Source organism: Hydractinia symbiolongicarpus, chromosome 1, assembly GCF_029227915.1.
Source record: "Hydractinia symbiolongicarpus strain clone_291-10 chromosome 1, HSymV2.1, whole genome shotgun sequence".
NCBI classification, from domain to species: domain Eukaryota; kingdom Metazoa; phylum Cnidaria; class Hydrozoa; order Anthoathecata; family Hydractiniidae; genus Hydractinia; species Hydractinia symbiolongicarpus.
The window spans coordinates 31,486,872-31,506,332 of NC_079875.1; the positions used below are offsets into that span (position 1 = coordinate 31,486,872).

The 19,461-nt window shown below is 41.3% G+C and overlaps 1 long non-coding RNA gene and 49 other non-coding genes across 50 annotated transcripts; all 50 read right to left on the reverse strand.

Moving 5' to 3' along the window:
- On the reverse strand, window positions 1-72 carry Trnaw-cca (transfer RNA tryptophan (anticodon CCA)). Its single transcript has one exon. It is a non-coding gene; the product is annotated as a tRNA-Trp (tRNA).
- Window positions 73-489: 417 nt separating this feature from the next.
- Trnap-ugg (transfer RNA proline (anticodon UGG)) lies at window positions 490-561 on the reverse strand. The gene has a single exon. It is a non-coding gene; the product is annotated as a tRNA-Pro (tRNA).
- Window positions 562-761: 200 nt separating this feature from the next.
- On the reverse strand, window positions 762-833 carry Trnaw-cca (transfer RNA tryptophan (anticodon CCA)). Its single transcript has one exon. It is a non-coding gene; the product is annotated as a tRNA-Trp (tRNA).
- A 105-nt stretch (window positions 834-938) lies between these two features.
- Trnaw-cca (transfer RNA tryptophan (anticodon CCA)) lies at window positions 939-1,010 on the reverse strand. Its single transcript has one exon. It is a non-coding gene; the product is annotated as a tRNA-Trp (tRNA).
- A 417-nt stretch (window positions 1,011-1,427) lies between these two features.
- Trnap-ugg (transfer RNA proline (anticodon UGG)) lies at window positions 1,428-1,499 on the reverse strand. The gene has a single exon. It is a non-coding gene; the product is annotated as a tRNA-Pro (tRNA).
- A 200-nt stretch (window positions 1,500-1,699) lies between these two features.
- Trnaw-cca (transfer RNA tryptophan (anticodon CCA)) lies at window positions 1,700-1,771 on the reverse strand. Its single transcript has one exon. It is a non-coding gene; the product is annotated as a tRNA-Trp (tRNA).
- A 417-nt stretch (window positions 1,772-2,188) lies between these two features.
- Trnap-ugg (transfer RNA proline (anticodon UGG)) lies at window positions 2,189-2,260 on the reverse strand. Its single transcript has one exon. It is a non-coding gene; the product is annotated as a tRNA-Pro (tRNA).
- Window positions 2,261-2,460: 200 nt separating this feature from the next.
- Window positions 2,461-2,532, reverse strand: Trnaw-cca (transfer RNA tryptophan (anticodon CCA)). Its single transcript has one exon. It is a non-coding gene; the product is annotated as a tRNA-Trp (tRNA).
- A 417-nt stretch (window positions 2,533-2,949) lies between these two features.
- Window positions 2,950-3,021, reverse strand: Trnap-ugg (transfer RNA proline (anticodon UGG)). The gene has a single exon. It is a non-coding gene; the product is annotated as a tRNA-Pro (tRNA).
- Window positions 3,022-3,221: 200 nt separating this feature from the next.
- Trnaw-cca (transfer RNA tryptophan (anticodon CCA)) lies at window positions 3,222-3,293 on the reverse strand. The gene has a single exon. It is a non-coding gene; the product is annotated as a tRNA-Trp (tRNA).
- A 103-nt stretch (window positions 3,294-3,396) lies between these two features.
- Trnaw-cca (transfer RNA tryptophan (anticodon CCA)) lies at window positions 3,397-3,469 on the reverse strand. Its single transcript has one exon. It is a non-coding gene; the product is annotated as a tRNA-Trp (tRNA).
- Window positions 3,470-3,884: 415 nt separating this feature from the next.
- Window positions 3,885-3,956, reverse strand: Trnap-ugg (transfer RNA proline (anticodon UGG)). The gene has a single exon. It is a non-coding gene; the product is annotated as a tRNA-Pro (tRNA).
- Window positions 3,957-4,643: 687 nt separating this feature from the next.
- Trnap-ugg (transfer RNA proline (anticodon UGG)) lies at window positions 4,644-4,715 on the reverse strand. The gene has a single exon. It is a non-coding gene; the product is annotated as a tRNA-Pro (tRNA).
- A 200-nt stretch (window positions 4,716-4,915) lies between these two features.
- On the reverse strand, window positions 4,916-4,987 carry Trnaw-cca (transfer RNA tryptophan (anticodon CCA)). Its single transcript has one exon. It is a non-coding gene; the product is annotated as a tRNA-Trp (tRNA).
- Window positions 4,988-5,404: 417 nt separating this feature from the next.
- On the reverse strand, window positions 5,405-5,476 carry Trnap-ugg (transfer RNA proline (anticodon UGG)). The gene has a single exon. It is a non-coding gene; the product is annotated as a tRNA-Pro (tRNA).
- A 200-nt stretch (window positions 5,477-5,676) lies between these two features.
- Window positions 5,677-5,748, reverse strand: Trnaw-cca (transfer RNA tryptophan (anticodon CCA)). The gene has a single exon. It is a non-coding gene; the product is annotated as a tRNA-Trp (tRNA).
- Window positions 5,749-6,165: 417 nt separating this feature from the next.
- Window positions 6,166-6,237, reverse strand: Trnap-ugg (transfer RNA proline (anticodon UGG)). Its single transcript has one exon. It is a non-coding gene; the product is annotated as a tRNA-Pro (tRNA).
- Window positions 6,238-6,437: 200 nt separating this feature from the next.
- Window positions 6,438-6,509, reverse strand: Trnaw-cca (transfer RNA tryptophan (anticodon CCA)). Its single transcript has one exon. It is a non-coding gene; the product is annotated as a tRNA-Trp (tRNA).
- A 689-nt stretch (window positions 6,510-7,198) lies between these two features.
- Trnaw-cca (transfer RNA tryptophan (anticodon CCA)) lies at window positions 7,199-7,270 on the reverse strand. Its single transcript has one exon. It is a non-coding gene; the product is annotated as a tRNA-Trp (tRNA).
- Window positions 7,271-7,373: 103 nt separating this feature from the next.
- On the reverse strand, window positions 7,374-7,445 carry Trnaw-cca (transfer RNA tryptophan (anticodon CCA)). The gene has a single exon. It is a non-coding gene; the product is annotated as a tRNA-Trp (tRNA).
- A 689-nt stretch (window positions 7,446-8,134) lies between these two features.
- Window positions 8,135-8,206, reverse strand: Trnaw-cca (transfer RNA tryptophan (anticodon CCA)). Its single transcript has one exon. It is a non-coding gene; the product is annotated as a tRNA-Trp (tRNA).
- Window positions 8,207-8,623: 417 nt separating this feature from the next.
- On the reverse strand, window positions 8,624-8,695 carry Trnap-ugg (transfer RNA proline (anticodon UGG)). The gene has a single exon. It is a non-coding gene; the product is annotated as a tRNA-Pro (tRNA).
- A 200-nt stretch (window positions 8,696-8,895) lies between these two features.
- Window positions 8,896-8,967, reverse strand: Trnaw-cca (transfer RNA tryptophan (anticodon CCA)). The gene has a single exon. It is a non-coding gene; the product is annotated as a tRNA-Trp (tRNA).
- Window positions 8,968-9,070: 103 nt separating this feature from the next.
- Trnaw-cca (transfer RNA tryptophan (anticodon CCA)) lies at window positions 9,071-9,142 on the reverse strand. Its single transcript has one exon. It is a non-coding gene; the product is annotated as a tRNA-Trp (tRNA).
- A 417-nt stretch (window positions 9,143-9,559) lies between these two features.
- Trnap-ugg (transfer RNA proline (anticodon UGG)) lies at window positions 9,560-9,631 on the reverse strand. Its single transcript has one exon. It is a non-coding gene; the product is annotated as a tRNA-Pro (tRNA).
- A 200-nt stretch (window positions 9,632-9,831) lies between these two features.
- Trnaw-cca (transfer RNA tryptophan (anticodon CCA)) lies at window positions 9,832-9,903 on the reverse strand. The gene has a single exon. It is a non-coding gene; the product is annotated as a tRNA-Trp (tRNA).
- Window positions 9,904-10,006: 103 nt separating this feature from the next.
- On the reverse strand, window positions 10,007-10,078 carry Trnaw-cca (transfer RNA tryptophan (anticodon CCA)). The gene has a single exon. It is a non-coding gene; the product is annotated as a tRNA-Trp (tRNA).
- A 417-nt stretch (window positions 10,079-10,495) lies between these two features.
- Trnap-ugg (transfer RNA proline (anticodon UGG)) lies at window positions 10,496-10,567 on the reverse strand. The gene has a single exon. It is a non-coding gene; the product is annotated as a tRNA-Pro (tRNA).
- Window positions 10,568-10,767: 200 nt separating this feature from the next.
- On the reverse strand, window positions 10,768-10,839 carry Trnaw-cca (transfer RNA tryptophan (anticodon CCA)). Its single transcript has one exon. It is a non-coding gene; the product is annotated as a tRNA-Trp (tRNA).
- A 93-nt stretch (window positions 10,840-10,932) lies between these two features.
- Window positions 10,933-19,444, reverse strand: LOC130649562 (uncharacterized). Its single transcript, XR_008983064.1, has 2 exons — window positions 16,334-19,444; window positions 10,933-11,450 (listed from the first exon to the last, which is right to left on the reverse strand). It is a non-coding gene; the product is annotated as an uncharacterized LOC130649562 (long non-coding RNA).
- Trnap-ugg (transfer RNA proline (anticodon UGG)) lies at window positions 11,257-11,328 on the reverse strand. The gene has a single exon. It is a non-coding gene; the product is annotated as a tRNA-Pro (tRNA).
- Window positions 11,529-11,600, reverse strand: Trnaw-cca (transfer RNA tryptophan (anticodon CCA)). Its single transcript has one exon. It is a non-coding gene; the product is annotated as a tRNA-Trp (tRNA).
- On the reverse strand, window positions 12,018-12,089 carry Trnap-ugg (transfer RNA proline (anticodon UGG)). Its single transcript has one exon. It is a non-coding gene; the product is annotated as a tRNA-Pro (tRNA).
- Trnaw-cca (transfer RNA tryptophan (anticodon CCA)) lies at window positions 12,290-12,361 on the reverse strand. Its single transcript has one exon. It is a non-coding gene; the product is annotated as a tRNA-Trp (tRNA).
- On the reverse strand, window positions 12,953-13,024 carry Trnap-ugg (transfer RNA proline (anticodon UGG)). The gene has a single exon. It is a non-coding gene; the product is annotated as a tRNA-Pro (tRNA).
- On the reverse strand, window positions 13,225-13,296 carry Trnaw-cca (transfer RNA tryptophan (anticodon CCA)). Its single transcript has one exon. It is a non-coding gene; the product is annotated as a tRNA-Trp (tRNA).
- Window positions 13,400-13,471, reverse strand: Trnaw-cca (transfer RNA tryptophan (anticodon CCA)). Its single transcript has one exon. It is a non-coding gene; the product is annotated as a tRNA-Trp (tRNA).
- Window positions 13,888-13,959, reverse strand: Trnap-ugg (transfer RNA proline (anticodon UGG)). Its single transcript has one exon. It is a non-coding gene; the product is annotated as a tRNA-Pro (tRNA).
- On the reverse strand, window positions 14,161-14,232 carry Trnaw-cca (transfer RNA tryptophan (anticodon CCA)). Its single transcript has one exon. It is a non-coding gene; the product is annotated as a tRNA-Trp (tRNA).
- Trnap-ugg (transfer RNA proline (anticodon UGG)) lies at window positions 14,650-14,721 on the reverse strand. Its single transcript has one exon. It is a non-coding gene; the product is annotated as a tRNA-Pro (tRNA).
- On the reverse strand, window positions 14,921-14,992 carry Trnaw-cca (transfer RNA tryptophan (anticodon CCA)). The gene has a single exon. It is a non-coding gene; the product is annotated as a tRNA-Trp (tRNA).
- On the reverse strand, window positions 15,651-15,722 carry Trnaw-cca (transfer RNA tryptophan (anticodon CCA)). The gene has a single exon. It is a non-coding gene; the product is annotated as a tRNA-Trp (tRNA).
- Trnaw-cca (transfer RNA tryptophan (anticodon CCA)) lies at window positions 16,412-16,483 on the reverse strand. The gene has a single exon. It is a non-coding gene; the product is annotated as a tRNA-Trp (tRNA).
- Window positions 16,587-16,658, reverse strand: Trnaw-cca (transfer RNA tryptophan (anticodon CCA)). Its single transcript has one exon. It is a non-coding gene; the product is annotated as a tRNA-Trp (tRNA).
- On the reverse strand, window positions 17,076-17,147 carry Trnap-ugg (transfer RNA proline (anticodon UGG)). The gene has a single exon. It is a non-coding gene; the product is annotated as a tRNA-Pro (tRNA).
- Trnaw-cca (transfer RNA tryptophan (anticodon CCA)) lies at window positions 17,347-17,418 on the reverse strand. The gene has a single exon. It is a non-coding gene; the product is annotated as a tRNA-Trp (tRNA).
- On the reverse strand, window positions 17,836-17,907 carry Trnap-ugg (transfer RNA proline (anticodon UGG)). Its single transcript has one exon. It is a non-coding gene; the product is annotated as a tRNA-Pro (tRNA).
- Trnar-ccu (transfer RNA arginine (anticodon CCU)) lies at window positions 18,108-18,182 on the reverse strand. Its single transcript is given in 2 exon segments — window positions 18,108-18,143; window positions 18,147-18,182. It is a non-coding gene; the product is annotated as a tRNA-Arg (tRNA).
- Window positions 18,872-18,943, reverse strand: Trnaw-cca (transfer RNA tryptophan (anticodon CCA)). The gene has a single exon. It is a non-coding gene; the product is annotated as a tRNA-Trp (tRNA).
- Trnap-ugg (transfer RNA proline (anticodon UGG)) lies at window positions 19,361-19,432 on the reverse strand. Its single transcript has one exon. It is a non-coding gene; the product is annotated as a tRNA-Pro (tRNA).
- Window positions 19,445-19,461: the final 17 nt, after the last annotated feature.

Genomic DNA, 19,461 nt, shown 5'->3' on the forward strand with positions numbered 1-19,461 from the left:
TGTCTCTGACGTGAATTGAACACGCAACCTTCTGATCTGGAGTCAGACGCGCTACCATTACGCCACAGAGTCCGTATCTATACAACTGCGTAAGACTGGGACCCAGAGTAGTTTAAGTTATTACTTCATGTGTACCTGACCCGAATCCAAAAGGCACGTTAGGGATGTTAGGCGCATGTGATAACACCTACAATAAGGAAGTACTCTTAACTTCAGGGCAAGACTTGCGATTCAGTCGAGTTTGGTTTGTTCTCTGCAGTAAATAGCATTAAGGGTGTGCTATTTCGAGTGTCTTTGTGAAAAATGAAACAAGCGGAAATTGCACTGACAACATTAGTTACACTCCAACAATGGGCTCAACCGGGATTTGAACCTAAATCAAGAATCATGCCACTAGACCATTGAGCCTCTATGTCCCGTGCATTTTATTATATCCATAGAGACGAAGAAGACAGTCCCTATCTTTAACATTAGTTACACTTTAATAATGGGCTCAACCGGGATTTGAACCCGGGACCTCTCGCACCCAAAGCGAGAATCATGCCACTAGACCATTGAGCCTCCATGTCACATGCAACATGTCACAATGTTCTATTAAGAAGGGATTTGGAAAAATAGGGACTGTCTTCGTTGTCTCTAAGGATATAAAAAAAAGCCTCAGTACGCAATAATGAAGTCACAACCTGAAGCAAGATTTTCTTCTTACAATTACTTAACTCAAAAACTATTATTTTGTAACCATGTTTTAATACTGTTTTTTCTGACTCTGACTTGAATTGAACACGCAACCTTCTGATCTGGAGTCAGACGCGCTACCATTGCGCCACAGAGTCCGTAACCATTCACAACAGTCACAACCTGGAGCAAGATTTTTTATTTTTACAATTACTTCACTCAAGAACCATTATTTTGTAACCATGTTTTAATACTGTTTTTTCTGACTCTTACGTGAATTGAACACGCAACCTTCTGATCTGGAGTCAGACGCGCTACCATTGCGCCACAGAGTCCATAGCTATACAACTGCGTAAGACTGGGACCCAGAGTAGTTTAAGTTATTACTACATGTGTACCTGACCCGAATCCAAAAGGCACGTTAGGGATGTTAGGCGCATGTGATAACACCTACAATAAGGAAGTACTCTTAACTTCAGGGCAAGACTTGCGATTCAGTCGAGTTTGGTTTGTTCTCTGCAGTAAATAGCATTAAGGATGTGCTATTTCGAGTGTCTTTGTAAAAAATGAAACAAGCGGAAATTGCACTGACAACATTAGTTACACTCCAACAATGGGCTCAACCGGGATTTGAACCTAAAGCAAGAATCATGCCACTAGACCATTGAGCCTCTATGTCCCGTGCATTTTATTATATCCATAGAGACGAAGAAGACAGTCCCTATCTTTAACATTAGTTACACTTTAATAATGGGCTCAACCGGGATTTGAACCCGGGACCTCTCGCACCCAAAGCGAGAATCATGCCACTAGACCATTGAACTTCCATGTCATATGCAACATGTCACAATGTTCTATTCAGAATGGATTTGGAAAAATAGGGACTGTCTTCGTTGTCTCTAAGGATATAAAAAAAAGCCTCAGTACACAATAATGAAGTCACAACCTGAAGCAAGATTTTCTTCTTACAATTACTTCACTCAAGAACTATTATTTTGTAACCATGTTTTAATACTGTTTTTTCTGACTCTGACTTGAATTGAACACGCAACCTTCTGATCTGGAGTCAGAGGCGCTACCATTGCGCCACAGAGTCCGTAGCTATACAACTGCGTAAGACTGGGACCCAGAGTAGTTTAAGTTATTACTACATCTGTACCTGACCCGAATCCAAAAGGCACGTTAGGGATGTTAGGCGCATGTGATAACACCTACAATAAGGAAATACTCTTAACTTCAGGGCAAGACTTGCGATTCAGTCGAGTTTGGTTTGTTCTCTGCAGTAAATAGCATTAAGGATGTGCTATTTCGAGTGTCTTTGTAAAAAATGAAACAAGCGGAAATTGCACTGACAACATTAGTTACACTCCAACAATGGGCTCAACCGGGATTTGAACCTAAAGCAAGAATCATGCCACTAGACCATTGAGCCTCTATGTCCCGTGCATTTCATTATATCCATAGAGACGAAGAAGACAGTCCCTATCTTTAACATTAGTTACACTTTAATAATGGGCTCAACCGGGATTTGAACCCGGGACCTCTCGCACCCAAAGCGAGAATCATGCCACTAGACCATTGAGCTTCCATGTCACATGCAACATGTCACAATGTTCTATTAAGAATGGCTTTGGAAAAATAGGGACTGTCTTCGTTGTCTCTAAGGATATAAAAAACAGCTTCAGTACGCAATAATGAAGTCACAACCTGGAGCAAGATTTTCTTTTTACAATTACTTCACTCAAGAACCATTATTTTGTAACCATGTTTTAATACCGTTTTTTCTGTCTCTGACGTGAATTGAACACGCAACCTTCTGATCTGGAGTCAGACGCGCTACCATTGCGCCACAGAGTCCGTAGCTATACAACTGCGTAAGACTGGGACCCAGAGTAGTTTAAGTTATTACTTCATGTGTACCTGACCCGAATCCAAAAGGCACGTTAGGGATGTTAGGCGCATGTGATAACACCAACAATAAGGAAGTACTCTTAACTTCAGGGCAAGACTTGCGATTCAGTCGAGTTTGGTTTGTTCTCTGCAGTAAATAGCATTAAGGGTGTGCTATTTCGAGTGTCTTTGTGAAAAATGAAACAAGCGGAAATTGCACTGACAACATTAGTTACACTCCAACAATGGGCTCAACCGGGATTTGAACCTAAATCAAGAATCATGGCACTAGACCATTGAGCCTCTATCTCCCGTGCATTTTAATATATCCATAGAGACGAAGAAGACAGTCCCTATCTTTAACATTAGTTACACTTTAATAATGGGCTCAACCGGGATTTGAACCCGGGACCTCTCGCACCCAAAGCGAGAATCATGCCACTAGACCATTGAGCCTGCATGTCACATGCAACATGTCACAATGTTCTATTAAGAAGGGATTTGGAAAAATAGGGACTGTCTTCGTTGTCTCTAAGGATATAAAAAAAAGCCTCAGTACGCAATAATGAAGTCACAACCTGAAGCAAGATTTTCTTCTTACAATTACTTAACTCAAGAACTATTATTTTGTAACCATGTTTTAATATTGTTTTTTCTGACTCTGACTTGAATTGAACACGCAACCTTCTGATCTGGAGTCAGACGCGCTACCATTGCGCCACAGAGTCCGTAACCATTCACAACAGTCACAACCTGGAGCAAGATTTTCTTTTTACAATTACTTCACTCAAGAACCATTATTTTGTAACCATGTTTTAATACTGTTTTTTCTGAACCTTACGTGAATTGAACACGCAACCTTCTGATCTGGAGTCAGACGCGCTACCATTGCGCCACAGAGTCCGTAGCTATACAACTGCGTAAGACTGGGACCCAGAGTAGTTAAGTTATTACTACATGTGTGCCTGACCCGAATCCAAAAGGCACGTTAGGGATGTTAGGCGCATGCGATTACACCTACAATAAGGAAGTACTCTTAACTTCAGGGCAAGACTTGCGATTCAGTCGAGTTTGGTTTGTTCTCTGCAGTAAATAGCATTAAGGATGTGCTATTTCGAGTGTCTTTGTAAAAAATGAAACAAGCGGAAATTGCACTGACAACATTAGTTACACTCCAACAATGGGCTCAACCGGGATTTGAACCTAAAGCAAGAATCATGCCACTAGACCATTGAGCCTCTATGTCCCGTGCATTTTATTACATCCATAGAGACGAAGAAGACAGTCCCTATCTTTAACATTAGTTACACTTTAATAATGGGCTCAACCGGGATTTGAACCCGGGACCTCTCGCACCCAAAGTGAGAATCATGCCACTAGACCATTGAGCCTCCATGTCACATGCAACATGTCACAATGTTCTATTAAGAAGGGATTTGGAAAAATAGGGACTGTCTTCGTTGTCTCTAAGGATATAAAAAAAGCCTCAGTACGCAATAATGAAGTCACAACCTGAAGCAAGATTTTCTTCTTACAATTACTTCACTCAAGAACCATTATTTTGTAACCATGTTTTAATACTGTTTTTTCTGACTATTACGTGAATTGAACACGCAACCTTCTGATCTGGAGTCAGACGCGCTACCATCGCACCACAGAGTCCGTAGCTATACAACTGCGTAAGACTGGGACCCAGAGTAGTTAAGTTATTACTACATGTGTGCCTGACCCGAATCCAAAATGCACGTTAGGGATGTTAGGCGCATGTGATAACACCTACAATAAGGAAGTACTCTTAACTTCAGGGCAAGACTTGCGATTCAGTCGAGTTTGGTTTGTTCTCTGCAGTAAATAGCATTAAGGATGTGCTATTTCGAGTGTCTTTGTGAAAAATGAAACAAGCGGAAACTGCACTGACAACATTAGTTACACTCCAACAATGGGCTCAACCGGGATTTGAACCTAAATCAAGAATCATGCCACTAGACCATTGAGCCTCTATGTCCCGTGCATTTCATTATATCCATAGAGACGAAGAACGCAGTCCCTATCTTTAACATTATTTACACTTTAATAATGGGCTCAACCGGGATTTGAACCCGGGACCTCTCGCACCCAAAGCGAGAATCATGCCACTAGACCATTGAGCCTCCATGTCACATGCAACATGTCACAATGTTCTATTAAGAATGGCTTTGGAAAAATAGGGACTGTCTTCGTTGTCTCTAAGGATATAAAAAACAGCCTCAGTACGCAATAATGAAGTCACAACCTGGAGCAAGATTTTCTTCTTACAATTACTTCACTCAAGAACCATTATTTTGTAACCATGTTTTAATACCGTTTTTTCTGTCTCTGACGTGAATTGAACAGGCAACCTTCTGATCTGGAGTCAGACACGCTACCATTGCGCCACAGAGTCCGTACCTATACAACTGCGTAGGACTGGGACCCAGAGTAGTTTAAGTTATTACTTCATGTGTACCTGACCCGAATCCAAAAGGCACGTTAGGGATGTTAGGCGCATGTGATAACACCTACAATGAGGAAGTACTCTTAACTTCAGGGCAAGACTTGCGATTCAGTCGAGTTTGGTTTGTTCTCTGCAGTAAATAGCATTAAGGGTGTGCTATTTCGAGTGTCTTTGTGAAAAATGAAACAAGCGGAAATTGCACTGACAACATTAGTTACACTCCAACAATGGGCTCAACCGGGATTTGAACCTAAATCAAGAATCATGCCACTAGACCATTGAGCCTCTATGTCCCGTGCATTTCATTATATCCATAGAGACGAAGAACGCAGTCCCTATCTTTAACATTAGTTACACTTTAATAATGGGCTCAACCGGGATTTGAACCCGGGACCTCTCGCACCCAAAGCGAGAATCATGCCACTAGACCATTGAGCCTCCATGTCACATGCAACATGTCACAATGTTCTATTAAGAATGGCTTTGGAAAAATAGGGACTGTCTTCGTTGTCTCTAAGGATATAAAAAACAGCCTCAGTACGCAATAATGAAGTCACAACCTGGAGCAAGATTTTCTTCTTACAATTACTTCACTCAAGAACCATTATTTTGTAACCATGTTTTAATACCGTTTTTTCTGTCTCTGACGTGAATTGAACAGGCAACCTTCTGATCTGGAGTCAGACACGCTACCATTGCGCCACAGAGTCCGTACCTATACAACTGCGTAGGACTGGGACCCAGAGTAGTTTAAGTTATTACTTCATGTGTACCTGACCCGAATCCAAAAGGCACGTTAGGGATGTTAGGCGCATGTGATAACACCTACAATGAGGAAGTACTCTTAACTTCAGGGCAAGACTTGCGATTCAGTCGAGTTTGGTTTGTTCTCTGCAGTAAATAGCATTAAGGGTGTGCTATTTCGAGTGTCTTTGTGAAAAATGAAACAAGCGGAAATTGCACTGACAACATTAGTTACACTCCAACAATGGGCTCAACCGGGATTTGAACCTAAATCAAGAATCATGCCACTAGACCATTGAGCCTCTATGTCCCGTGCATTTCATTATATCCATAGAGACGAAGAACGCAGTCCCTATCTTTAACATTAGTTACACTTTAATAATGGGCTCAACCGGGATTTGAACCCGGGACCTCTCGCACCCAAAGCGAGAATCATGCCACTAGACCATTGAGCCTCCATGTCACATGCAACATGTCACAATGTTCTATTAAGAATGGCTTTGGAAAAATAGGGACTGTCTTCGTTGTCTCTAAGGATATAAAAAACAGCCTCAGTACGCAATAATGAAGTCACAACCTGGAGCAAGATTTTCTTCTTACAATTACTTCACTCAAGAACCATTATTTTGTAACCATGTTTTAATACCGTTTTTTCTGTCTCTGACGTGAATTGAACAGGCAACCTTCTGATCTGGAGTCAGACGCGCTACCATTGCGCCACAGAGTCCGTACCTATACAACTGCGTAGGACTGGGACCCAGAGTAGTTTAAGTTATTACTTCATGTGTACCTGACCCGAATCCAAAAGGCACGTTAGGGATGTTAGGCGCATGTGATAACACCTACAATGAGGAAGTACTCTTAACTTCAGGGCAAGACTTGCGATTCAGTCGAGTTTGGTTTGTTCTCTGCAGTAAATAGCATTAAGGGTGTGCTATTTCGAGTGTCTTTGTGAAAAATGAAACAAGCGGAAATTGCACTGACAACATTAGTTACACTCCAACAATGGGCTCAACCGGGATTTGAACCTAAATCAAGAATCATGCCACTAGACCATTGAGCCTCTATGTCCCGTGCATTTTATTATATCCATAGAGACGAAGAAGACAGTCCCTATCTTTAACATTAGTTACACTTTAATAATGGGCTCAACCGGGATTTGAACCGGGGACCTCTCGCACCCAATGCGAGAATCATGCCACTAGACCATTGAGCCTCCATGTCACATGCAACATGTCACAATGTTCTATTAAGAAGGGATTTGGAAAAATAGGGACTGTCTTCGTTGTCTCTAAGGATATAAAAAAAAGCCTCAGTACGCAATAATGAAGTCACAACCTGAAGCAAGATTTTCTTCTTACAATTACTTAACTCAAGAACTATTATTTTGTAACCATGTTTTAATACTGTTTTTTCTGACTCTGACTTGAATTGAACACGCAACCTTCTGATCTGGAGTCAGACGCGCTACCATTGCTCCACAGAGTCCGTAACCATTCACAACAGTCACAACCTGGAGCAAGATTTTCTTTTTACAATTACTTCACTCAAGAACCATTATTTTGTAACCATGTTTTAATACTGTTTTTTCTGACTCTTACGTGAATTGAACACGCAACCTTCTGATCTGGAGTCAGACGCGCTACCATTGCGCCACAGAGTCCATAGCTATACAACTGCGTAAGACTGGGACCCAGAGTAGTTTAAGTTATTACTACATGTGTACCTGACCCGAATCCAAAAGGCACGTTAGGGATGTTAGGCGCATGTGATAACACCTACAATAAGGAAGTACTCTTAACTTCAGGGCAAGACTTGCGATTCAGTCGAGTTTAGTTTGTTCTCTGCAGTAAATAGCATTAAGGATGTGCTATTTCGAGTGTCTTTGTAAAAAATGAAACAAGCGGAAATTGCACTGACAACATTAGTTACACTCCAACAATGGGCTCAACCGGGATTTGAACCTAAAGCAAGAATCATGCCACTAGACCATTGAGCCTCTATGTCCCGTGCATTTTATTATATCCATAGAGACGAAGAAGACAGTCCCTATCTTTAACATTAGTTACACTTTAATAATGGGCTCAACCGGGATTTGAACCCGGGACCTCTCGCACCCAAAGCGAGAATCATGCCACTACACCATTGAGCTTCCATGTCATATGCAACATGTCACAATGTTCTATTAAGAATGGCTTTGGAAAAATAAGGACTGTCTTCGTTGTCTCTAAGGATATAAAAAACAGCTTCAGTACGCAATAATGAAGTCACAACCTGGAGCAAGATTTTCTTCTTACAATTACTTCACTCAAGAACCATTATTTTGTAACCATGTTTTAATACCGTTTTTTCTGTCTCTGACGTGAATTGAACACGCAACCTTCTGATCTGGAGTCAGACGCGCTACCATTGCGCCACAGAGTCCGTACCTATACAACTGCGTAAGACTGGGACCCAGAGTAGTTTAAGTTATTACTTCATGTGTACCTGACCCGAATCCAAAAGGCACGTTAGGGATGTTAGGCGCATGTGATAACACCTACAATAAGGAAGTACTCTTAACTTCAGGGCAAGACTTGCGATTCAGTCGAGTTTGGTTTGTTCTCTGCAGTAAATAGCATTAAGGGTGTGCTATTTCGAGTGTCTTTGTGAAAAATGAAACAAGCGGAAATTGCACTGACAACATTAGTTACACTCCAACAATGGGCTCAACCGGGATTTGAACCTAAATCAAGAATCATGCCACTAGACCATTGAGCCTCTATGTCCCGTGCATTTTATTATATCCATAGAGACGAAGAAGACAGTCCCTATCTTTAACATTAGTTACACTTTAATAATGGGCTCAACCGGGATTTGAACCCGGGACCTCTCGCACCCAAAGCGAGAATCATGCCACTAGACCATTGAGCCTCCATGTCACATGCAACATGTCACAATGTTCTATTAAGAAGGGATTTGGAAAAATAGGGACTGTCTTCGTTGTCTCTAAGGATATAAAAAAAAGCCTCAGTACGCAATAATGAAGTCACAACCTGAAGCAAGATTTTCTTCTTACAATTACTTAACTCAAGAACTATTATTTTGTAACCATGTTTTAATACTGTCTTTTCTGACTCTGACTTGAATTGAACACGCAACCTTCTGATCTGGAGTCAGACGCGCTACCATTGCGCCACAGAGTCCGTAACCATTCACAACAGTCACAACCTGGAGCAAGATTTTCTTTTTACAATTACTTCACTCAAGAACCATTATTTTGTAACCATGTTTTAATACCGTTTTTTCTGTCTCTGACGTGAATTGAACACGCAACCTTCTGATCTGGAGTCAGACGCGCTACCATTGCGCCACAGAGTCCGTACCTATACAACTGCGTAAGACTGGGACCCAGAGTAGTTTAAGTTATTACTTCATGTGTACCTGACCCGAATCCAAAAGGCACGTTAGGGATGTTAGGCGCATGTGATAACACCTACAATAAGGAAGTACTCTTAACTTCAGGGCAAGACTTGCGATTCAGTCGAGTTTGGTTTGTTCTCTGCAGTAAATAGCATTAAGGGTGTGCTATTTCGAGTGTCTTTGTGAAAAATGAAACAAGCGGAAATTGCACTGACAACATTAGTTACACTCCAACAATGGGCTCAACCGGGATTTGAACCTAAATCAAGAATCATGCCACTAGACCATTGAGCCTCTATGTCCCGTGCATTTTATTATATCCATAGAGACGAAGAAGACAGTCCCTATCTTTAACATTAGTTACACTTTAATAATGGGCTCAACCGGGATTTGAACCCGGGACCTCTCGCACCCAAAGCGAGAATCATGCCACTAGACCATTGAGCCTCCATGTCACATGCAACATGTCACAATGTTCTATTAAGAAGGGATTTGGAAAAATAGGGACTGTCTTCGTTGTCTCTAAGGATATAAAAAAAAGCCTCAGTACGCAATAATGAAGTCACAACCTGAAGCAAGATTTTCTTCTTACAATTACTTAACTCAAGAACTATTATTTTGTAACCATGTTTTAATACTGTCTTTTCTGACTCTGACTTGAATTGAACACGCAACCTTCTGATCTGGAGTCAGACGCGCTACCATTGCGCCACAGAGTCCGTAACCATTCACAACAGTCACAACCTGGAGCAAGATTTTCTTTTTACAATTACTTCACTCAAGAACCATTATTTTGTAACCATGTTTTAATACTGTTTTTTCTGACTCTTACGTGAATTGAACACGCAACCTTCTGATCTGGAGTCAGACGCGCTACCATTGCGCCACAGAGTCCATAGCTATACAACTGCGTAAGACTGGGACCCAGAGTAGTTTAAGTTATTACTACATGTGTACCTGACCCGAATCCAAAAGGCACGTTAGGGATGTTAGGCGCATGTGATAACACCTACAATAAGGAAGTACTCTTAACTTCAGGGCAAGACTTGCGATTCAGTCGAGTTTGGTTTGTTCTCTGCAGTAAATAGCATTAAGGATGTGCTATTTCGAGTGTCTTTGTAAAAAATGAAACAAGCGGAAATTGCACTGACAACATTAGTTACACTCCAACAATGGGCTCAACCGGGATTTGAACCTAAAGCAAGAATCATGCCACTAGACCATTGAGCCTCTATGTCCCGTGCATTTTATTATATCCATAGAGACGAAGAAGACAGTCCCTATCTTTAACATTAGTTACACTTTAATAATGGGCTCAACCGGGATTTGAACCCGGGACCTCTCGCACCCAAAGCGAGAATCATGCCACTAGACCATTGAGCTTCCATGTCATATGCAACATGTCACAATGTTCTATTAAGAATGGATTTGGAAAAATAGGGACTGTCTTCGTTGTCTCTAAGGATATAAAAAAAAGCCTCAGTACACAATCATGAAGTCACAACCTGAAGCAAGATTTTCTTCTTACAATTACTTCACTCAAGAACTATTATTTTGTAACCATGTTTTAATACTGTTTTTTCTGACTCTGACTTGAATTGAACACGCAACCTTCTGATCTGGAGTCAGAGGCGCTACCATTGCGCCACAGAGTCAGTAGCTATACAACTGCGTAAGACTGGGACCCAGAGTAGTTTAAGTTATTACTACATCTGTACCTGACCCGAATCCAAAAGGCACGTTAGGGATGTTAGGCGCATGTGATAACACCTACAATAAGGAAATACTCTTAACTTCAGGGCAAGACTTGCGATTCAGTCGAGTTTGGTTTGTTCTCTGCAGTAAATAGCATTAAGGATGTGCTATTTCGAGTGTCTTTGTAAAAAATGAAACAAGCGGAAATTGCACTGACAACATTAGTTACACTCCAACAATGGGCTCAACCGGGATTTGAACCTAAAGCAAGAATCATGCCACTAGACCATTGAGCCTCTATGTCCCGTGCATTTCATTATATCCATAGAGACGAAGAAGACAGTCCCTATCTTTAACATTAGTTACACTTTAATAATGGGCTCAACCGGGATTTGAACCCGGGACCTCTCGCACCCAAAGCGAGAATCATGCCACTAGACCATTGAGCTTCCATGTCACATGCAACATGTCACAATGTTCTATTAAGAATGGCTTTGGAAAAATAGGGACTGTCTTCGTTGTCTCTAAGGATATAAAAAACAGCCTCAGTACGCAATAATGAAGTCACAACCTGGAGCAAGATTTTCTTCTTACAATTACTTCACTCAAGAACCATTATTTTGTAACCATGTTTTAATACCGTTTTTTCTGTCTCTGACGTGAATTGAACACGCAACCTTCTGATCTGGAGTCAGACGCGCTACCATTGCGCCACAGAGTCCGTAGCTATACAACTGCGTAAGACTGGGACCCAGAGTAGTTTAAGTTATTACTTCATGTGTACCTGACCCGAATCCACAAGGCACGTTAGGGATGTTAGGCGCATGTGATAACACCTACAATAAGGATGTACTCTTAACTTCAGGGCAAGACTTGCGATTCAGTCGAGTTTGGTTTGTTCTCTGCAGTAAATAGCATTAAGGGTGTGCTATTTCGAGTGTCTTTGTGAAAAATGAAACAAGCGGAAATTGCACTGACAACATTAGTTACACTCCAACAATGGGCTCAACCGGGATTTGAACGTAAATCAAGAATCATGCCACTAGACCATTGAGCCTCTATGTCCCGTGCATTTGAATATATCCATAGAGACGAAGAAGACAGTCCCTATCTTTAACATTAGTTACACTTTAATAATGGGCTCAACCGGGATTTGAACCCGGGACCTCTCGCACCCAAAGCGAGAATCATGCCACTAGACCATTGAGCCTCCATGTCACATGCAACATGTCACAATGTTCTATTAAGAAGGGATTTGGAAAAATAGGGACTGTCTTCGTTGTCTCTAAGGATATAAAAAAAAGCCTCAGTACGCAATAATGAAGTCACAACCTGAAGCAAGATTTTCTTCTTACAATTACTTAACTCAAGAACTATTATTTTGTAACCATGTTTTAATATTGTTTTTTCTGACTCTGACTTGAATTGAACACGCAACCTTCTAATCTGGAGTCAGACGCGCTACCATTGCGCCACAGAGTCCGTAACCATTCACAACAGTCACAACCTGGAGCAAGATTTTCTTTTTACAATTACTTCACTCAAGAACCATTATTTTGTAACCATGTTTTAATACTGTTTTTTCTGACTCTTACGTGAATTGAACACGCAACCTTCTGATCTGCAGTCAGACGCGCTACCATTGCGCCACAGAGTCCGTAGCTATACAACTGCGTAAGACTGGGACCCAGAGTAGTTAAGTTATTACTACATGTGTGCCTGACCCGAATCCAGAAGGCACGTTAGGGATATTAGGCGCATGCGATTACACCTACAATAAGGAAGTACTCTTAACTTCAGGGCAAGACTTGCGATTCAGTCGAGTTTGGTTTGTTCTCTGCAGTAAATAGCATTAAGGATGTGCTATTTCGAGTGTCTTTGTAAAAAATGAAACAAGCGGAAATTGCACTGACAACATTAGTTGCCCTCCAACAATGGGCTCAACCGGGATTTGAACCTAAAGCAAGAATCATGCCACTAGACCATTGAGCCTCTATGTCCCGTGCATTTTATTACATCCATAGAGACGAAGAAGACAGTCCTTATCTTTAACATTAGTTACACTTTAATAATAGGCTCAACCGGGATTTGAACCCGGGACCTCTCGCACCCAAAGCGAGAATCATGCCACTAGACCATTGAGCCTCCATGTCAAATGCAACATGTCACAATGTTCTATTAAGAAGGGATTTGGAAAAATAGGGACTGTCTTCGTTGTCTCTAAGGATATAAAAAAAAGCCTCAGCACGCAATAATGAAGTCACAACCTGAAGCAAGATTTTCTTCTTACAATTACTTCACTCAAGAACTATTATTTTGTAACCATGTTTTAATACTGTTTTTTCTGACTCTGACTTGAATTGAACACGCAACCTTCTGATCTGGAGTCAGACGCGCTACCATTGCGCCACAGAGTCCGTAACCATTCACAACAGTCACAACCTGGAGCAAGATTTTCTTTTTACAATTACTTCACTCAAGAACCATTATTTTGTAACCATGTTTTAATACTGTTTTTTCTGACTCTTACGTGAATTGAACACGCAACCTTCTGATCTGGAGTCAGACGCGCTACCATTGCGCCACAGAGTCCGTAGCTATACAACTGCGTAAGACTGGGACCCAGAGTAGTTAAGTTATTACTACATGTGTGCCTGACCCGAATCCAAAAGGCACGTTAGGGATATTAGGCGCATGCGATAACACCTACAATAAGGAAGTACTCTTAACTTCAGGGCAAGACTTGCGATTCTGTCGAGTTTGGTTTGTTCTCTGCAGTAAATAGCATTAAGGATGTGCTATTTCGAGTGTCTTTGTAAAAAATGAAACAAGCGGAAATTGCACTGACAACATTAGTTACACTCCAACAATGGGCTCAACCGGGATTTGAACCTAAAGCAAGAATCATGCCACTAGACCATTGAGCCTCTATGTCCCGTGCATTTTATTACATCCATAGAGACGAAGAAGACAGTCCCTATCTTTAACATTAGTTACACTTTAATAATGGGCTCAACCGGGATTTGAAGCCGGGACCTCTCGCACCCAAAGCGAGAATCATGCCACTAGACCATTGAGCCTCCATGTCACATGCAACATGTCACAATGTTCTATTAAGAATGGATTTGGAAAAATAGCGACTGTCTTCGTTGTCTCTAAGGATATAAAAAAAAAGCGTCAGTACGCAATAATGAAGTCACAACCTAAAGCAAGATGTTCTTCTTACAATTACTTCACTCAAGAACTATTATTTTGTAACCATGTTTTAGTACTGTTTTTTCTGACTCTGACTTGAATTGAACACGCAACCTTCTGATCTGGAGTCAGACGCGCTACCATTGCGCCACAGAGTCCGTAGCTATACAACTGCGTAAGAGTGGGACCCCGAGTAGTTTAAGTTATTACTACATGTGTACCTGACCCGAATCCGAAAGGCACGTTAGGGATGTTAGGCGCATGTGATAACACCTACAGTAAGGAAGTACTCTTAACTTCAGGGCAAGACTTGCGATTCAGTCGAGTTTGGTTTGTTCTCTGCAGTAAATAGCATTAAGGATGTGCTATTTCGAGTGTCTTTGTAAAAAATGAAACAAGCGGAAATTGCACTGACAACATTAGTTACACTCCAACAATGGGCTCAACCGGGATTTTAACCTAAAGCAAGAACCATGCCACTAGACCATTGAGCCTCTATGTCCCGTTCATTTTATTATATCCATAGAGACGAAGAAGACAGTCCCTACCTTGAACATTAGTTACACTTTAATAATGGGCTCAACCGGGATTTGAACCCGGGACCTCTCGCACCCAAAGCGAGAATCATGCCAGTAGACCATTGAGCCTCCATGTCACATGCAACATGTCACAATGTTCTATTAAGAATGGATTTGGAAAAATAGGGACTGTCTTCGTTGTCTCTAAGGATATAAAAAAAGCCTCAGTACGCAATAATGAAGTCACAACCTGAAGCAAGATTTTCTTCTTACAGTTACTTCACTCAAGAACTATTATTTTGTAACCATGTTTTAATACTGTTTTTTCTGACTCTGACTTGAATTGAACACGCAACCTTCTGATCTGGAGTCAGACGCGCTACCATTGCGCCACAGAGTCCGTAGCTATACAACTGCGTAAGACTGGGACCCAGAGTAGTTTAAGTTATTACTACATGTGTACCTGACCCGAATCCAAAAGGCACGTTAGGGATGTTAGGCGCATGTGATAACACCTACAATAAGGAAATACTCTTAACTTCAGGGCAAGACTTGCGATTCAGTCGAGTTTGGTTTGTTCTCTGCAGTAAATAGGATTAAGGATGTGCTATTTCGAGTGTCTTTGTAAAAATTGAAACAAGCGGAAATTGCACTGACAACATTAGTTACACTCCAACAATGGGCTCAACTGGGATTTGAACCTAAAGCAAGAATCATGCCACTAGACCATTGAGCCTCTATGTCCCGTGCATTTTATTATATCCATAGAGACGAAGACGACAGTCCCTATCTTTAACATTAGTTACACTTTAATAATGGGCTCAACCGGGATTTGAACCCGGGACTAGACCATTGAGCCTCCATGTCACATGCAACATGTCACAATGTTCTATTAAGAATGGCTTTGGGAAAATAAGGACTGTCTTCGTTGTTTCTAAGGATATAAAAAAAGCCTCAGTACGCAATAATGAAGTCACAACCTGGAGCAAGATTTTCTTCTTACAATTACTTCACTCAAGAACCATTATTTTTTAACCATGTTTTAATACTGTTTTTTCTGACTCTGACGTGAATTGAACACGCAACCTTCTGATCTGGAGTCAGACGCGCTACCATTGCGCCACAGAGTCCGTAGCTATACAACTGCGTAAGACTGGGACCTAGAGTAGTTTAAGTTATTACTACATGTGTACCTGACCCGAATCCAAAAGGCACGTTAGGGATGTTAGGCACATGTGATAACACCTACAATAAGGAAGTACTCTTAACTTCAGGGCAAGACTTGCGATTCAGTCTAGTTTGGTTTGTTCTCTGCAGTAAGTAGCATTAAGGATGTGCTATTTCGAGTGTCTTTGTAAAAAATGAAACAAGCGGAAATTGCACTGACAACATCAGTTACACTCCAACAATGGGCTCAACCGGGATTTGAACCTAAAGCAACAATCATGCCACTAGACCATTGAGCCTCTATGTCCCGTGCATTTTATTATATCCATAGAGACGAAGAAAACAGTCCCTATTTTTAACATTAGTTACAATTTAATAATGGGCTCAACCGGGATTTGAAACCGGGACCTCTCGCACCCAAAGCGGGAATCATGCCACTAGACCATTGAGCCTCGATGTCACATGCAACATATCACAATGTTCTATTAAGAATGGATTTGGAAAAATATGGACTGTCTTCGTTGTCTCTAAGGACATAAAAAAAAGCCTCAGTACGCAATAGTGAAGTCACAACCTGGAGCAAGATTTTCTTCTTACAATTACTTAACTCAAGAACTATTATTTTGTAACCATGTTTTAATACTGTTTTTTCTGACTCTGACTTGAATTGAACACGCAACCTTCTGATCTGGAGTCAGACGCGCTACCATTGCGCCACAGAGTCCGTAGCCATTCACAACAGTCACAACCTGGAGCAAGATTTTCTTCTTACAACTACTTCACTCAAGAACCATTATTTTGTAACCATGTTTTAATGCTGTTTTTTCTGACTTTGACGTGAATTGAACACGCAAACTTCTGATCTGGAGTCAGACGCGCTACCATTGCGCCACAGAGTCCGTAGCTATACAACTGCGTAAGACTGGGACCCAGAGTAGTTTAAGTTATTACTACATGTGTACCTCACCCGAATACAAAAGGCACGTTAGGGATGTTTGGCGCATGTGATAACACCTACAATAAGGAAGTACTCTTAACTTCAGGGCAAGACTTGCGATTCAGTCGAGTTTGGTTTGTTCTCTGCATTGAATAGTATTAAGGATGTGCTATTTCGAGTGTCTTTGTAAAAAATGAAACAAGCGGAAATTGCACTGACAACATTAGTTACACTCCAACAATGGGCTCAACCGGGATTTGAACCTAAAGCAAGAATCATGCCACTAGACCATTGAGCCTCTATGTCCCTTGCATTTTATTATATCCATAGAGACGAAGAAGACAGTCCCTATCTTTAACATTAGTTACACTTTAATAATGGGCTCAACCGGGATTTGAACCCGGGACCTCTCGCACCCAAAGCGAGAATCATGCCACTAGACCATTGAGCCTCCGTGTCACATGCAACATGTCACAATGTTCTATTAAGAATGGCTTTGGAAAAATAGGGACTGTCTTCGTTGTCTCTAAGGATATAAAAAAAGCCTCAGTACGCAATAATGAAGTCACAACCTGGAGCAAGATTTTCTTCTTACAATTACTTCACTCAAGAACCATTATTTTGTAACCATGTTTTAATGCTGTTTTTTCTGACTCTGACGTGAATTGAACACGCAACCTTCTGATCTGGAGTCAGACGCGCTACCATTGCGTCACAGAGTCCGTAGCTATACAACTGCGTAAGACTGGGACCCAGAGTAGTTTAAGTTATTACTACATGTGTACCTCACCCGAATCCAAAAGGCACGTTAGGAATGTTAGGCGCATGTGATAACACCTACAATAAGGAAGTACTCTTAACTTCAGGGCAAGACTTGCGATTCAGTCGAGTTTGGTTTGTTCTCTGCATTAAATAGCATTGAGGATGTGCTATTTCGAGTGTCTTTGTAAAAAATGAAACAAGCGGAAATTGCACTGACAACATTAGTTACACTCCAACAATGGGCTCAACCGGGATTTGAACCTAAAGCAAGAATCATGGCACTAGACCATTGAGCCTCTATGTCCCGTGCATTTTATTATATCCATAGAGACGAAGAAGACAGTCCCTATCTTTAACATTAGTTAGACTTTAAGGATGGGCTCAACCGGGATTTGAACCCGGGACCTCTCGCACCCAAAGCAAGAATCATGCCACTAGACCATTGAGCCTCCATGTCAAATGCAACATGTCACAATGTTCTATTAAGAATGGCTTTGGCAAAATAGGGACTGTCTTCGTTGTCTCTAAGGATATAAAAAAAAGCCTCAGTACGCAATAATTAAGTCACAACCTGGAGCAAGATTTTCTTCTTACAATTACTTCACTCAAGAACCATTATTTTGTAACCATGTTTTAATACTGTTTTTTCTGACTCTGACGTGAATTGAACACGCAACCTTCTGATCTGGAGGAGTCAGACGCACTACCATTGCGCCACAGAGTCCGTAGCTATACAACTGCGTAAGACTGGGACCCAGAGTAGTTTAAGTTATTACTACATGTGTACCTCACCCGAATCCAAAAGGCACGTTAGGGATGTTAGGCGCATGTGATAACACCTACAATAAGGAAGTACTCTTAACTTCAGGGCAAGACTTGCGATTCAGTCGAGTTTGGTTTGTTCTCTGCAGTAAATAACATTAAGGATGTGCTATTTCGAGTGTCTTTATAAAAAATGAAACAAGCGGAAATTGCACTGACAACATTAGTTACACTCCAACAATGGGCTCAACCGGGATTTGAACCTAAAGCAAGAATCATGCCACTAGACCATTGAGCCTCTATGTCCCTTGCATTTTATTATATCCATAGAGACGAAGAAGACAGTCCCTATCTTTAACATTAGTTACACTTTAATAATGGGCTCAACCGGGATTTGAACCCCGGACCTCTTGCACCCAAAGCGAGAATCATGCCACTAGACCATTGAGCCTCCATGACACATGCAACATGTCACAATGTTCTATTAGGAATGGCTTTGGAAAAATAGGGACTGTCTTCGTTGTCTCTAAGGATATAAAAAAAAGCCTCAGTACGCAATAATGAAGTCACAACCTGGAGCAAGATTTTCTTCTTACAATTACTTCACTCAAGAACCATTATTTTGTAACCATGTTTTAATGCTGTTTTTTCTGACTCTGACGTGAATTGAACACGCAACCATCTAATCTGGAGTCAGACGCGCTACCATTGCGCCACAGAGTCCGTAGCTATACAACTGCGTAAGACTGGGACCCACAGTAGTTTAAGTTATTACTACATGAGTACCTCACCCGAATCCAAAAGGCACGTTAGGGATGTTAGGCGCATGTGATAACACCTACAATAAGGAAGTACTCTTAACTTCAGGGCAAGACTTGCGATTCAGTCGAGTTTAGTTTGTTCTCCTCATTAAATAGCATTAAGGATGTGCTATTTCGAGTGTCTTTGTAAAAAATGAAACAAGCGGAAATTGCACTGACAACATTAGTTACACTCCAACAATGGGCTCAACCGGGACTTGAACCTAAAGCAAGAATCATGCCACTAGACCATTGAGCCTCTATGTCCCTTGCATTTTAGTATATCCATAGAGACGAAGAAGACAGTCCCTATCTTTAACATTAGTTACACTTTAATAATGGGCTCAACCGGGATTTGAACCCGGGACCTCTCGCACCCAAAGCGAGAATCATGCCACTAGACCGTTGAGCCTCCATGTCTCATGCAACAGGCTCCAAGTT